The sequence below is a fragment of the Bos indicus genome, chromosome 25 (assembly GCF_029378745.1).
Source record: "Bos indicus isolate NIAB-ARS_2022 breed Sahiwal x Tharparkar chromosome 25, NIAB-ARS_B.indTharparkar_mat_pri_1.0, whole genome shotgun sequence".
Classification (NCBI taxonomy): Eukaryota; Metazoa; Chordata; class Mammalia; order Artiodactyla; family Bovidae; genus Bos; species Bos indicus.
The window spans coordinates 29,331,465-29,346,178 of record NC_091784.1 but is presented as its reverse complement, the minus strand read 5'-3'; the positions used below and the strand labels follow the sequence as shown (position 1 = coordinate 29,346,178).

General features: G+C 43.4%; 1 protein-coding gene and 1 long non-coding RNA gene across 4 annotated transcripts in view; one reads left to right on the top strand and one right to left on the bottom strand.

Annotated features, from left to right (window-relative positions):
• The window catches only part of TMEM248 (transmembrane protein 248), a 42,290-nt gene that overhangs the window by 25,111 nt on the left and 2,465 nt on the right, over nt 1-14,714 (bottom strand). For 2 of the 3 annotated variants that reach the window (XM_019987656.2, XM_019987655.2), the window contains exon 2: nt 4,586-4,716. The gene's annotated coding sequence lies outside the window, so the exon portion shown is untranslated. Of the gene's footprint in view, nt 1-1,688; nt 1,831-4,585; nt 4,717-14,714 lie in introns of those variants that run through there. The other variant, XM_070779993.1, reaches the window with a different exon arrangement.
• LOC139179742 (uncharacterized) lies at nt 1,931-13,655 on the top strand. Its single transcript, XR_011564087.1, has 3 exons — nt 1,931-2,070; nt 12,341-12,457; nt 13,387-13,655. It is a non-coding gene; the product is annotated as an uncharacterized lncRNA (long non-coding RNA).

Here is a 14,714-nt window from a genome sequence, read left to right as displayed (position 1 = left end):
AGAAAAGCATTCAACCCTTAACCAGCTGTCTCTGCGAATACTTCCAGACACCTACTGCCTAGCTACCTAGACCCGGTGCCCTTCCACCAAAGGCCCAAGCTTTCTATTTCCCAGCACATCTGTAATGACCCAAACCCTCCCCATCCTTCAAGGTCCACCTCAAAAGTCACTTCCTTCAAGGTTATGTGGCAGCCTGGATGGGACTGGGGCTAGAGGGAGAATGGATACATGTATATGTATGCCTGAGTCCCTCCACTGTTCGTCTCAAACTATTGCAACATAGTTTGTTAATCGGCTGTACCACAACAAAAAAATTAAAAAGTCTTTTTAAAAAGTCACTTCCTTTAGGAAGGTTTTCTGATCCTAATCAGAAGGAAACCTCTAATAGCTGGTATCTCTACATGGCAATTAAGTCCTGCCACGTTTTATCCCCCATCCCTTTCTCTAATTAAGTCCCTGGCCAGCAAAAACTATATTTGCACTTAGGTCTGTCTCGCTTCCCTGCAGCAGCTGCAGCTCCCGCCCCAACAGAGCAGGTGCGCTCCATCAGCATTTGTGATCCTAGAACCCAGACGCCCTCCGCAGCCCTGATTCCAGTCCGTCTCAATTAGGCCACAGAAATTCTTCCCAACCTTTACTAGGAAGTCAACACACTGCCTCCTTACTCCCAGAGTAAACAGTCTTGGAGTCATAAAGTATATCTCAGCTGCACAACAGGTCTATTTCCTTTGAGATTTCTTAGATGCAGTGAGGGAGCGGAGGGTGCTTTTATCATTCAAGCTGGAACCGAGCACTATCTACAGATGGGATACAAAAAGCTCAGACTCCAAGCTCACCAAAAAGAATGCTACAGGGACAAACCAACAGTCATCACCAACCCTGGGGTCTTGCCTCCCGCTACCTCCCCGAGAGGGCTCACCTTTGAGGCGGGAAAGTAGCAATTCAGCAACCACAAGCTTTCCTGCTTTCAGGCAGACCGCAAAGCAGCTCATCATTCAACACTCAGCCAAGGCTGTCATCGGCTGAGAACTAAACTACAGACACCGGATTCTTCAACAAAGGCCCCCTCACCAGCTGTCCACCGATTATGGTGTTTACACGATCGAAAGCAGCACAACGGGCCTAGTCTTATTCCAGAGGGTGCCTATCAAGGGAACTAGAATTACCGGCCTCTAGATTACCTTGAAGCCACTCAATTTAGTTTATTAAAATATAAGTGAGGATGATAATCCACCCCCGCTCTGGATAGTTACCAAGCTTGACACAAAAAAATACCACTAGTTCACTTCAAGTGTCGCATGTACCCAAGTCTCTCCCTCCCATCTTGAAATGTGTATCCTTCGCAAACGGAAGAATAACGCAAACGCGTCCCAAAGTCAACAAAGGCAAACCACCACCAAGTTCCCCGTGCCAAATCCAAATTATCCAGGCCTCGGCTCCAGACGTGGCAAGTCCTGCCATCTCGAGGGCCTCCAGGGAACGCTGGCTCCGGGGACGCGAATGGACAAACCCCGGTGGCCGGCGACCCAGGCCGAGGCCACCAGCCTAGGCCGGACCAGGACCAACCCCCATCAGCAGCTGGAGTCGGGGCTGCAGCCCGAGACGTGAGGGCGAAACCAAGCCAGTTCATCCCCTCCCGGCCCTCGTCAGCCCCGGCCGAGCCCTGACCCCCGCCCGCCCTGGCTCACCCCGCCCCGGTGGGCAGCGGCGCGCCCCGGGCCCGGCCGGGCCAGCTGCTCGCCGGACGCCCGCGGCCGCTCGGAGCTCACTAGCGGCGGCGCGCGGCCGGCCCGGGGCCGCTCGGCACCATTCTCCCCGCCGCGCCGGGGGCAGCGTCCGGCTCCGCGGGGCCGACGCGAGGACCAAAGGCCAGTCGGGCTCCCGCCGCCGCGACACGGTCTCGTCACCAGGTCCGGCTTCCGTGGTTTCCGGGTAGAAAAAAACGCCACGGACAACGCCGCCTTGACCTCCGACACCTGGCGTCCGACGGCGGCGCGGCGGGGACAAGACTCCTCAGTCGCTGGAGGCGGAGGCCACGCTTCCTAGCGGGGTCACGTGGCGGGCTCGCACGTGAGTACGTGGGGTGCGTGCGTGCCAGCGTGGAGTGCGGGACGTTCTTTTGCGTGTTCTGTGTAAGACTGGTGTGTAGTCAGAGTGATTGCGCCGAGTATGCATGAGTGGTGCATGTTTGTGGATCTCTGTGTGTCCCTGTGCTTTTTGTACAAGGCTTCAGGCAGTGCATATTTAGTGTTTGATGGGTGTGTGTGTAAAGTGTGTGCGTGTGTGTCTGTGTGTCTCTCTGCTCCGGGATTAATCACTGCTGATAAAAGTATCCCTTGCTGCAATCAAAATTATGAAATTTATTTGTAAAATGATTTTAAAGATTTTTGTAAAATAAATTGGCATTGTCCAGTAAACTTGAAGATATACATAATCTCCGGAGACTGTTACCCTGGAAAAACACTTGCACGTCTGCACAAATTGACCTAGTAATGTTTATAGCACCTCTATTTTTTTGGTTCGTTTTTTGTTTTGGTTGTTTTTGGACTATAATTGCTTTACAGTGTTGTGTTAGTTTCTGCTGCACAACAATGTGAATTAGGCAAATGTATGCATACATATCGGAGAAGGCAATGGCACCCCACTCCAGTACTCTTGCCTGGAAAATCCCATGGATGGAGGAGCCTGGTAGGCTGTAGTCCATGGGGTCGCTAAGAGTTGGACACGACTGAGCGACTTCCTTTTCACTTTTCACTTTCATGCATTGGAGAAGGAAATGGCAACCCACTCCAGTGTTCTTGCCTGGAGAATCCCAGGGGCGGGGGAGCCTGGTGGGTTTCCGTCGATGGGGTCGCACAGAGTCGGACACGACTGAAGCGACTTAATAGCAGTAGCAGCATGCATACATATATCCCTTCCCTCTTGAGTCTTCCTCCCAGCCCCGCCCCAGACCACTGTTTGTAATCACTAAGAATTAAGGGGAGGGGAAAAACAAATGCTCATACAGTCAAATGCAAGCCTGTAAACCTTAGGTATATTCATATATAATCAAATACAATACAAAAGAGCAGTGAAAAATAATTGAAAACTGCTGACACAGCAAAGAAGCTCAATCTCAGGGAGCAAGTCACACAATGATACATTGAAGCATAATTCCACTGTAAAAAAAATTTCCAAACATGCTAATATAATGGACATATTGTTTAGAGATGCATACATAATTGGTAGAACTCTGACAAAAATCAAGAGAAAAAGAGGCACAGGATTTCCCTGGTGGCGTAGTGGGTAAGAATCTGCCTGCCAATGCAGGGGACATGGGTTTGATCCCTGGTCTGGGAAGATTCCATATGCCACGAAGCAGCTAAGCCACAACTACGGAGGCTTTGCTCTAGAGCTTGGCCTCAACTACTGAAGCCTGCATGCTGCAACTGCTGAAGCCCATGCTCCACAACAAGAGAGACCAGCAAAATGAGAAGCCTGTGCACTGCAATGAAGAGTAACCCCCACTCACTGCAACTAGAGAAAGCTGGCACAAAGCAGCGAAGACCCAGAACAACCAAAAATAAAATTAAATAAAGCGTTAAACAATTAATCATTAAGAAAAAGATGCACAGTCTTCATGCTAAGTGTTAGAATGATGGACTCGGGGAAAAGCGCACAAGCCAATTCAAAGGTAATTGGAATGTTCCCTATCTTAAAAAGGGTCATGAGCACACAGCTATTTAACAAATTTAAGTTATTGTTTATATTTTATGCATAACTTAAAATTTTTATTTTGTATCCACTAGATAGCTAATAAAAATGGAAAACACTGTGATTCACCATTGAATTAGAAAGTCATTGAGTATGAAGATGGTTTATCATGTGACAAAGGCAGCAGAAGCTGCTAAGTATCTTAAAGTAGGTCAAACCTAGGAGATGCCACTGTGAAGTCATTCAAGAGTCGTGAAACAGAATGACTGTACCCTGAAACACTTACCTTTGACAAAAGTATTAATAGCTGTCAGCTGGTTTTCAAAAGAAGCTTCTTAACTTCCAGTAGAAAATAATTAAACCAAAGATATTTTAATCCTCAAGATTATACCTTCAACCTCAAAGATGGTAAAGTCAATCAAATTACAAGTGGAGGCTTTGACAAGCATGCCAATGCAAGCAATAAATAGCTACAAGTGGCCGTAGGTTCTTTAAATCAGTTGGTGAATGTGAACTAAACTTAAACCTGGATTGTGAAAGTGAACAGCAGTGTGGTAGGTCATTGTGTCAGGATAAATATATGCTGTTATAAATTAAAAATAAGTCATGTCAATTCTGTGCATCAAAGTCCAAAAAGAAATAAAAACATTTTAACTCCACTATTTTCATACACACTTATGTAATTCTTTTTCTGAAAAGCTGTTATTGAATCAATGAACATCTTACACTCGATGAAATATCAGAATCAATAAACACTGTTGCATAAGTGAAAGAACAGTAAACATTTCATAAAAGAAGAAATGTGAATTCCAACAGATACAAAAGGATGTCATTGGTGATAATGATGGGGGACTCACTGAGGATAAACAATTTGCTGGGAAGGAAGGTATACCTCGACAGCAGGAAGGAGAGCAGGAGACTCTGGTTGGAGGTGGGATTTGGAGTCTAGTCCTGGCTTTGCTGTTCACTGTGTGGATCCCCTTGAGTAGGTCACAAACACTCCGAACCTCAGACTCTTCATTCCTAAGGTGGAGAAAATAACATCCACTTACTCAAGTCGAAGACCATAAAGAAAACTGAGCACTGAAGAATTGATGTTTTTGAACTGTGGTGCTGGAGAAGACTCTTGAGAGTCCCTTGGACTAAAAGGAGATCAAACCAGTCAATCCTAAAGGAAACCAACCCTGAATATTCATTAGAAGGACTGATGCTGAAGCTGAAGCTCCAATACTTTGGCCACTTGATGCAAAGAGCCAACTCACTGGAAAAGACCCTGATGCTGGGAAAGATTGAGGGCAGGAGAAAAAAGGGGTGGCAGAGGATGAGATGGCTGGATGGCATCACAGACTCAATGGACATGAGTTTCAGCAAACTCTGGGAGATGGTGAAGGACAGGAAAGCCTGGCATGCTGCAGTCCATGGGGTCACAAAAGAGTCAGAAACAACTTAGCGACTGAACAACAACAACAAAAAATCCTCCAAATGTTGTGTAAACTGTAAAATGCTGTCAAAAGATGTGTGCTGTGACAGTTAACCACGGTAAGACCACAACAAACTTTAACTGTTTTGTGAAAGTTCAGGCAGGGTCCCAACCCCTGGTCAACATACTGATGAAGCGTTGCTTTGTAAACCCTTGGGTTCAAGGAGCTTTAGAATGGTTTATGTCAGCTTCTCAGCATTATTTATTGATAATAATCAGACTGATAATTTACACCTGGGCTTCTTGAGGCCCCGCAGGGGGCTCTGCCATTGAGGAATGTACCTATATGACCGGCAAGATCTTTAAAGGACTCTGCTTTGGGCTCCCTGTTCCAAAGTTTTCATGCACATGTTGATGGTTCCTGATCCAAGAGAAAAAGTGATTTCTGTCTTGGTTCTTATAAAAAATGGACAATAGGACCTGGTCTTTCCAGACCTTTTGCTATGGAATAGTCTTTGGCTATAATGCATGTCCTTACTTTAATACTGTTGCTATTTATTTTTTCCTGAAATAAACTGTAGCATTGCCCTATGAGTTTCCTGAGCAACTGAACCCCGTTAAGTGAAAGTGAAAGTCTCTCAGTCGTGTCCGACTCTTTGCGACCCCATGGACTATAGTCCATGGAATTCTCCAGGCCAGAACACTGGAGTGGGTAGCCTTTCGCTTCTCCAGGGGATCTTCCCTACCCAGGGATCAAACCCAGGTCTCCCACATTGCAGGCAGATTCTTTACCAGATGAGCCATAGGGAAGCCCAAGAACACTGGAGTGGGTAGCGTATCCCTTCTCCTTAATTGCCACCATTCATGCAGCTGGTGTCTGAAGTAGGACTTACTGAAAGCCTCCTCACTCTTAATGGCTAAGGCATTATTTAAAAAGAAAAAGGATAGGACTTCCCTGGTGATCGGGTGGTTAAGAACCCGCCTTGCAATGCAGGGGACTCGGATTCAATCCCTGGTCAGGGAACTAAGATCCCACATGCCAGTGGGCAGCTAAGCCACAACTAGAGAGACCGTTCACTGCGTGAGACAACAAAGATCCCGCATGCTGCAGCTGAGGCCAGATGCAGCCAAATAATAAATAATAACTTAAATAAACAAACACAGCTCCTAAAAAAGATAATTCCGATAAAGCAGATGAAAACGAACAAGCCATCCTTGGTTTGAAATAGCACAGATTTTGAAATGAGATACTTATTAATAATAAAACTGTCAAGTGAAATCTGGAAATGAAAGAATCCAAACTCCAGGAGCTTAAATGGATCAGAAGGGAAATGCAAACCAATGTCAAGTCAGCTACAAATTCAGTCCCATGGTTGCTGCTTTGAGCACTAGCCAAATGAAAGCAAGCTCAGAATCTCCATGGGTTGAGTTCTGCCCTCTCTGGCTGGTGCTATAATTTTTGATGAATCAGCTCAGCCTGTGACACCCATGAAGATAATTAAAGTGGGGCAAGATGAGAGTGGAGGGCAGGAAGCCATGGAAATAAGGGATTATTCAGTAAAGGAATGGAGACATTTTGTAGATCATCACAGACATCGTCCTAATAAACATTTGTGGAAATGAGCCTCCGGAGACCTTTAGAATTGGGTCTCTGTCCCTGCTTTGAAGTCTGCTAGCCAGAGAGGGAGTATCTGGGCTACCCCCACCCCATCCTCTGTTGGCTAATACCTTTGTGAGGATGGGTCATGAGGAAGCCCCTAGATTAATGGAATGGATGAAGAAAAAGGTCCCTTCATACATATCCAGAGAAGGGTAACTTTATTGTCCCTCCCTTTATCCACACAAACTGAAGATGCCAAAACACAGCAGGTGCAGCCGGGATTGGGCTATGTAATAATTACGGAACCGAGTCACCCAGGCTGTGACCAAAACCATACTGGAAGGAATCCCGCTGGCATTGGCACCATCTAATACTTTACTATTGAGTCCACGGAGAATGTGAAAGTAGCAGCTTCAAAGCCTTTATCCCCATGACCCCACGGGGAATTTTTTTTTAAGTTAGATGGCATAGCCACTTAGGAAAACAGATTGGCAATTCCTCAAAAAGTTAAGCATTGAGTTTGTATTTGACCCTGTAATTCCACTCCTAGAGACTCAACAGAATGGAAGACATGGCGAAACAAAGAGATGTACACAGATGTTCACAACAGCGATATCATAGCCCACAAGTGGAAACAGCTCAAATGTTCACCAAATGATGAATGGATAAACAAAATGGGCAATATCCATGCAATGGAATATTCAGTTCAGTTCAGTCGCTCAGTCGTGTCCGACTCTTTACTACTCCATGAACCACAGCATGTCAGGCCTCCCTGTCCATCACCAACTCCCCGAGTCCACCCAAACCCACGTCCATTGAGTCGGTGATGCCATCCAACCATCTCATCCTCTGTCGTCCCCTTCTCCTCCTGCCCTCAGTCTTTCCCAGCTACAGGGTCTTTTCAAATGAGTCAGCTTTTTGCATCAGGTGGCCAAAGGATTGGAGTTTCAGCTTCAACATCAGTCCTTCCAATGAACACCCAGGACTGATCTCCTTTAGGATGGACTGGTTGGATCTCCTTGCAGTCCAAGGGATTCTCAAGAGTCTTCTCCAACACCACAGTTCAAAAGCATCAATTCTTTGGCCCTCAGCTTTCTTTATAGTCCAACTCTCACATCCATACAAGACCACTGGAAAAACCATAGCCTCGACTAGACAGACCTTTGTTGACAAAGTAATGTCTCTGCTTTTGAATATGCTGTCTAGGTTGGTCATAACTTTCCTTCCAAGGAGTAAGCGTCTTTCAATTTCATGGCTGCAATCACCATCTGCAGTGATTTTTGAGCCCAGAAAAATAAAGTCAGCCACTGTTTCCAGTGTTTCCCCATCTATTTGCCATGAAGTGATGGGACCGGATGCCATGATCTTAGTTTTCTGAATGTTGAGCTTTAAGCCAACTTTTTTACTCTCCTCTTTCACTTTCATCAAGAGGCTCTTTAGTTCTTCTTCACTTTCTGCCATAAGGGTGGTGTCATCTGTATATCTGAGGTGATTGATATTTCTCCCAGCAATCTTGATTCCAGCTTGTGCTTCCTCCAGCCCAGCATTTCTCATGATGTACTCTGCATAGAAGTTAAATAAGCAGGGTGACAATATACAGCCTTGATGTACTCCTTGTCCTATTTGGAACCAGTCTGTTGTTCCATGTCCAGTTCGAACTGGTGCTTCCTGACCTGCATAACAGGTTTCTCAAGAGGCAGGCCAGGTGGTCTGGTATTCCCATCTCTTTCAGAATTTTCCACAGTTTATTGTGATCCACACAGTCAAAGGCTTTGGCATAGTCAGTAAAGCAGAAATAGATATTTTCCTGGAACTCTCTTGCTTTTTCGATGACCCAGCAGATGTTGGCAATTTGATCTCTGGTTCCTCTGCCTTTTCTAAAACCAGTTTGAACACGTGGAAGTTCACAGTTCACGTATTGCTGAAGCCTGGCTTGGAGAATTTTGAGCATCACTTTACTAGCGTGTGAGATGAGTGCAATTGTGCGGTAGTTTGAGCTCTCTTTGGCATTGCCTTTCTTTGGGATTGGAATGAACACTGACCTTTTCCAGTCCTGTGGCCACTGCTGAGTTTTCCAAATTTGCTAGCATATTGAGTGCAGCACTTTCACAGGATCATCTTTCAGGATTTGAAATAGCTCAACTGGAATTCCATCACCTCCAATGGCTTTGTTCATAGTGATACTTCCTAAGGCCCACTTGACTTCACATACCAGGATGTCTGGCTCTGGGTGAGTGACCACACCATCGTGATTATCTGGGTCGTGAAGATTTTTTTTGTACAGTTCTTCTGTGTATTCTTGCCACCTCTTCTTAATATCTTCTGCTTCTGTTAGGTCCATACCATTTCTGTCCTTTATTGGAATATTATTCACCCATAAAGGGGAAGGGAGTACTGCTACATGCTGTAATATAGATGAACCTTGGAAACATACTAAGTGAAAGAAGCCAGAAACAAAAGACCATGGATTATATGATTCCATTGATATGAAGTGTCCAGAATAAGCAAATCTATGGACACAGAAACTAGACTAAAGGCTGCCTAAGGTGGGAGGCAAATTGAAGGGTGATAACTAAAGGAGAGTTTCTTTGGGGACAATGAAAATGTTCAAAAATTTATTGTGGTCATGGTTGCACAAGTCTGTGAATATAATGGAAACCACTGAACTGTACATTTTAACTATATATTTGTGTGGTATATGAATTATCTCTCAATAAAGCTGCTTTCAAAACATTAAGACTTTACAAAAGAAAATCAAAACAAGGCAGGGAGTAACTTTCAAGGCTCTAATCCTGTGAAAATCTTTAGACAGTTAATGTTTAAATGAAAATAAAAAAGGAAGAAATTGACACAGTGCCATCAAAACCTTGATAGAAATATTACAGGAATCTGAGTTTCCCACAACTAGGTCTCCTCAAAGGCCCTAGGATATGAAATTTCAAGGCGTAGAGAAATTTCTGAAAGAAAAGAATTCCAACGAGCCTAGGGCATCAAATTCCAAAATAAAAACTTTTAATATAAAGGCAGTAGTTCTTTGTCTCATAGTTGCTAATTTTCCTTAAGATTGAGATTATTTCGAATTTTAAAATAATTGACATTTCTTCGTTAAAAAAAAAAATCAAGGCCATAACGGAGGAAGATTGGCATAAAGGCTAAGATGTGGACCGTAGGCTTTTTGATGTGGACCATTTTTTTAGTGAAAGTATCTTAGTCATGTCCAACTCTTTTTGACCCCATGGACTATATAGTCCATGGAATTCTCCAGGCCAGAATACTGGAGTGGGCAGCCATTCCCTTCTCCAGGGGATTTTGCCAACTCAGGAACCGAACCCAGGTCTCCCACATTGCAGGCAGATTCTTTGCCAGCTGAGACACCAGGGAAGCCCCAGTGAGCCACTAGGGAAGCCCAAGACTTAAAAAAAATAAATCTTTATTGAATTTGTTACATTACTGCTTCTGTTTTATGTTTTGGTTTTTTGGCTGTGAGGCAGGTAGGTTCTTAGCTCCCCGACCAGAGACTGAACCAGCACCCTCTGCATTGGAAGGCAAAGTCTTAACCACTGGATCAAGAGAGAAACCATAGCCTTGACTAGACAGACCTTTGTTGACAAAGTAATGTCTCTGCTTTTTAATACGCTGTCTAGGTTGGTCATAACTTTCCTTCCAAGGAGTAAGCATCTTTAATTTCATGGTTGCAATCACCATCTGCAGTGATTTTGGAGCCCAGAAAAATAAAGTCAGTCACTGTTTCCACTGTCTCCCCATCTATTTGCCATGAAGTGATGGGACCAGATGCCATGATCTTAGTTTTCTGAATGTTGAACTTTAAGCCAACTTTTTCACTCTCCTCTTTCACTTTCATCAAGAGGCTCTTTAGTTCTTCTTCACTTTCTGCCATAAGGGTGGTGTCATCTGCATATCTGAGGTGATTGATATTTCTCCCAGCAATCTTGATTCCAGCTTGTGCTTCCTCCAGCCCAGCGTTTCTCGTGATGTACTCTGCATATAAGTTAAATAAGCAGGGTGATGATATACAGCCTTGACGTACTCCTTGTCCTATTTGGAACCAGTCTGTTGTTCCATGTCCAGTTCTAACTGTTGCTTCTTGATCTGCATACAGAATTCTCAGGAGGCAGGTAAGGTGGTCTGGTATTTCCGTCTCTTTAAGAATTTTCCACAGTTTGTTATCATCCACACAAAGGCTTGGTGTAGTCAGTAAAGCAGGAGTAGACATTTTCTGGAACTCTCTTGTTTTTTCCATGATCCAGTGGATGCTGGCAATTTGATCTCTGGTTCCTCTGCCTTTTCTAAATCCAGCTTGAACATCTGAAAGTTCACGGTTCACGTACTGTTGAAGCCTGGCTTGGAGAATTTTGAGCATTACTTTGCTAGTGTGTGAGATTGAGTGCCGTTATATGGTAGTTCGAACATCCTTTGGCATTGCCTTTCTTTGGGATTGGAATGAAAACTGACCTTTTCCAGTCTTGTGGCCATTGCTGAGTTTTTCAAATTTGCTGGCATACTGAGTGCAGCACTTTCACAGCATCATCTTTTAGGATTTGAAATAGGTCAACTGGAGTTCCATCACCTCCACAGTAGTGATGCTTTCTAAGACCCACTTGACTTAGCATTCCAGGATGTTTGCCTCTAGGTGAGTGATCACACCATCGTGATTATCTGGGTTGTGAAGCTCTTTTTTGTACAGTTCTGTGTTTTGTTGCCACCTCTTCTGAGTATCTTCTGCTTCTGTTAGATCCATAACATTATGTCCTTTATTGAGCCCATCTTTGCATGAAATGTTCCCTTGGCATCTCTAATTTTCTTGAAGAGATATCTAGTCTTTCCCATTCTATTGTTTTCCTCTATTTCTTTGCATCGCTCACTGAAGAAGTCTTTCTTATCTCTCCTTGCTTTTCTTTGGAGCTCTGCATTCAAATGGGTGTATCTTTCCTTTTCTCCTTTACCTTTAGCTTCTCTTCTTTTCTCAGCTATTTGTAAGGCCTCCTCAGACAACCATTTTGCTTTTTTGCATTTCTTTTTCTTGGGGATGGTCTTGATCACTGCCTCCTGTACAACATCATGAACCTTGGTCCATAGTTCTTCAGGCACTCTATCTATCAGATCTAATCCTTTGAATCTGTTTGTCACTTCCATTGTATCATCATAAGGGATTTGATTCAGGTCATACCTGAATGGTCTAGTGGTTTTCCTACTTTCTTCAATTTAAGTCTGAATTTTTAAAGTCTGATATGTACATAGAATGGAATTTAATCTTAAAAAGGAAGAAATTCTGATACTTGCAACAGCAAGGATTAGCCTTGAAAACATTATGATCAATGAAATAAGTCAGAAACAAAAGAATATATATAGTATGATTTCCCTTACACGAAGGAGCTAGAATAGGCAAATTGATTAGGAAAGTGGAATAGAGGTTACTGGGAACTGTAGGGGGTGGGGAGTGAGGAGTTATTGTTTAATGGGTACCAAGTTTCTGCCTGGGATGATGAACAAATTCTAGAAATGTATAGTGGCACAACATTTGTGAATGTACTTTAATGACACTGAATTGTACACTTGAAAATGGTCAATTTTATGTTACATACAGTCCACCAATTTTTTTTTTTTAGTGAACTTCTAGGCGTGGTCTATGTCCTCACAGTGGACAAAGCGGTGGGAGGTCTGACCGTGCACCTGTCTGGACCAGGACCAACGTGGCTGCCCCTTCAGGTTCCCGTTTCCTTTATGTACGTAAGTACAGATGATCTACGCTGGGACATTTCTCTCATGGCCAACCGAGGACACATGGGCCTTGTTGAGAGATTACTCTTGCTGGGAACCAATATCTGTCAAAGTACGTGACCCAAGAAAAGAAATTTGGTTACATTCTCAAGATGTTTCGAACCTGAAACAAGAGACAAAGCCTTAAACCTATATTCCCATGAGAAATAATAGACGGTACATGAGAAAAGCTACATTTTGTTGGGAGGGGCGAAGAAAATCAGTGATAGATTACTTATGGTTTAATCAGTCAAAAGAAATACCCTCAAAAGTATAGATTGTTACTGATCAGGGAGGAAAAGAAATGTCAAGTATTAAAAAAGTGTCTGTGCTGGTGGTACTGGATGGAGCAGCTGTCTGTTTAAATGAATACCAACCCTCAAATGACTGCAAACATTGGGAATATGTGTGCACATCTAGATTCTCTACATGAACAGGTCCTGTTCCCAGGTGTTCTGTGCACATAGGGTGACAGCCTTTGGCTGTGATACTGTTCCTTACATTAATGGCGTTGCTATCTTGTACCCTTTTCCTGAGATAAACTCTAGATTTGTAAGCACTGCCTTATTGAGTCCTGTCATTTGTGTGTCTTTAGCAATTCAAACCTGTTTACCACCATTGGGGTAGTTTTCCTGCATTAAAAATCAGTCTCCTGATGGGGGCGCTGACAAGGACACAGCCCCTCTTTGGTACTCCTGCCCCTAAAACACAAACCCTGTTGTTCAGTCAGTTGTATCTGACTCTTTGAGACCCCATGGACTGCAGCACGCCAGGCTTCGCTGTCCTTCACTATCTCATGGAGTTTGCTCAAACTCATGTCCATTGAATCAATGATGCCATTCAACCATCTCATCCTCTGTCGCCCCCTTCTCCTCCTGCCCTCAATCTTTCCCAGCATCAGGGTCTTTTCCAGTGAGTCGGCTCTTCACATCAGGTGGCCAAAGTATTGGAGCTTCAGCTTCAGCATCAGTCCTTCCAGTGAAAACTCAAATCTAGTCACCATGAAATGACCAAACAAATCCCGGATGAGCGACGTTCTCTAAACATTGAGCCCACCCTCTACAAACATATACCAATGTCATGAAAAACAAAAATCCTCATGTACACATTAAACATCCTACAGTTTTGTAAACTATATCAATAAAGCTGAAAAAACACACCCAAACAAAATAAGGCTGGCAATTATTTAAAGAAGACTAAAAAGACATGACCAATAAATGTGGTAATTAATCCTGCACATGAAACTGGATTTTATTTTTTTTTAAATCTATTAAAGACACTATTTGGAGAATTTGGTCTGTTTATTGCCTCAAAGTTAAATTTTCATTGTTATGTAAAACACTGTCCTTATTCTTAGGAGATATATATATCTAATTTATTTAGGGATATAAAATTATGGTATCTGCACCTAACAAGTACTGCAGCCAGAGTGGGAGTGGCAGGGGAGAAAGAAAAAGACGGAGGACAAGAGAGAAAAAGCAAATGTGGCAAAATGTTAAGGATTAGATCAAGGAGAAGGGCATGTAGGTTGTTCATTATTCTTCCAATATTTCTGTAGATTTGACATTTTTCCAAATTAAAAATTTAGGAGGAAAAACTAACAATCACTGCACTACATTAGACCAGTGGTCGACAAACTTCTGCAAAAAATATTTTAGGTTTTACAGGCCACAGGAACTCTATTCTAACTATTCATCTCTGGCCATGTAGTATGAAAGCAACAGAATGAATGGGAGTGGCAGTGTTCTAATAAAACTTTATTTACAAAAGCAGGGGGTGGACCAAATTTGGCTGCTAGCCACACTTTTTGATGTCTAATTTTGGCTGTGAGCAACTCAAGGCTGCACCCCAGGGTCGACTGGAAATTCATGGCTGGAATTGATAAAATTCTCTTAAAACATGAATCAAATACTGTAGCTTGAAATGCTATACTCCTAATTGCCTAATAACAAAAACAGCCACACCCCACTTCAAACCTCTCCTTTTTCATCTTTTCTCTAATAAAAACTCTTCAAATTTCATTATCTTCCTGAAGCCCCAAAACTCTTTACCAACCTCTCTCTTCTCAGTTCTCTGAGATCTTGGGGAGAGTTGATATAAAATGGTGTTTTGAAGTGGAGACTCTGTGGGAATGTAAAATGGTACAACTGCTATGAAAAATAGTATGGTGGCTCCCCAAAATTAACAAGAGATCAGCCATATGATCCAGCACTTCCAGGAATA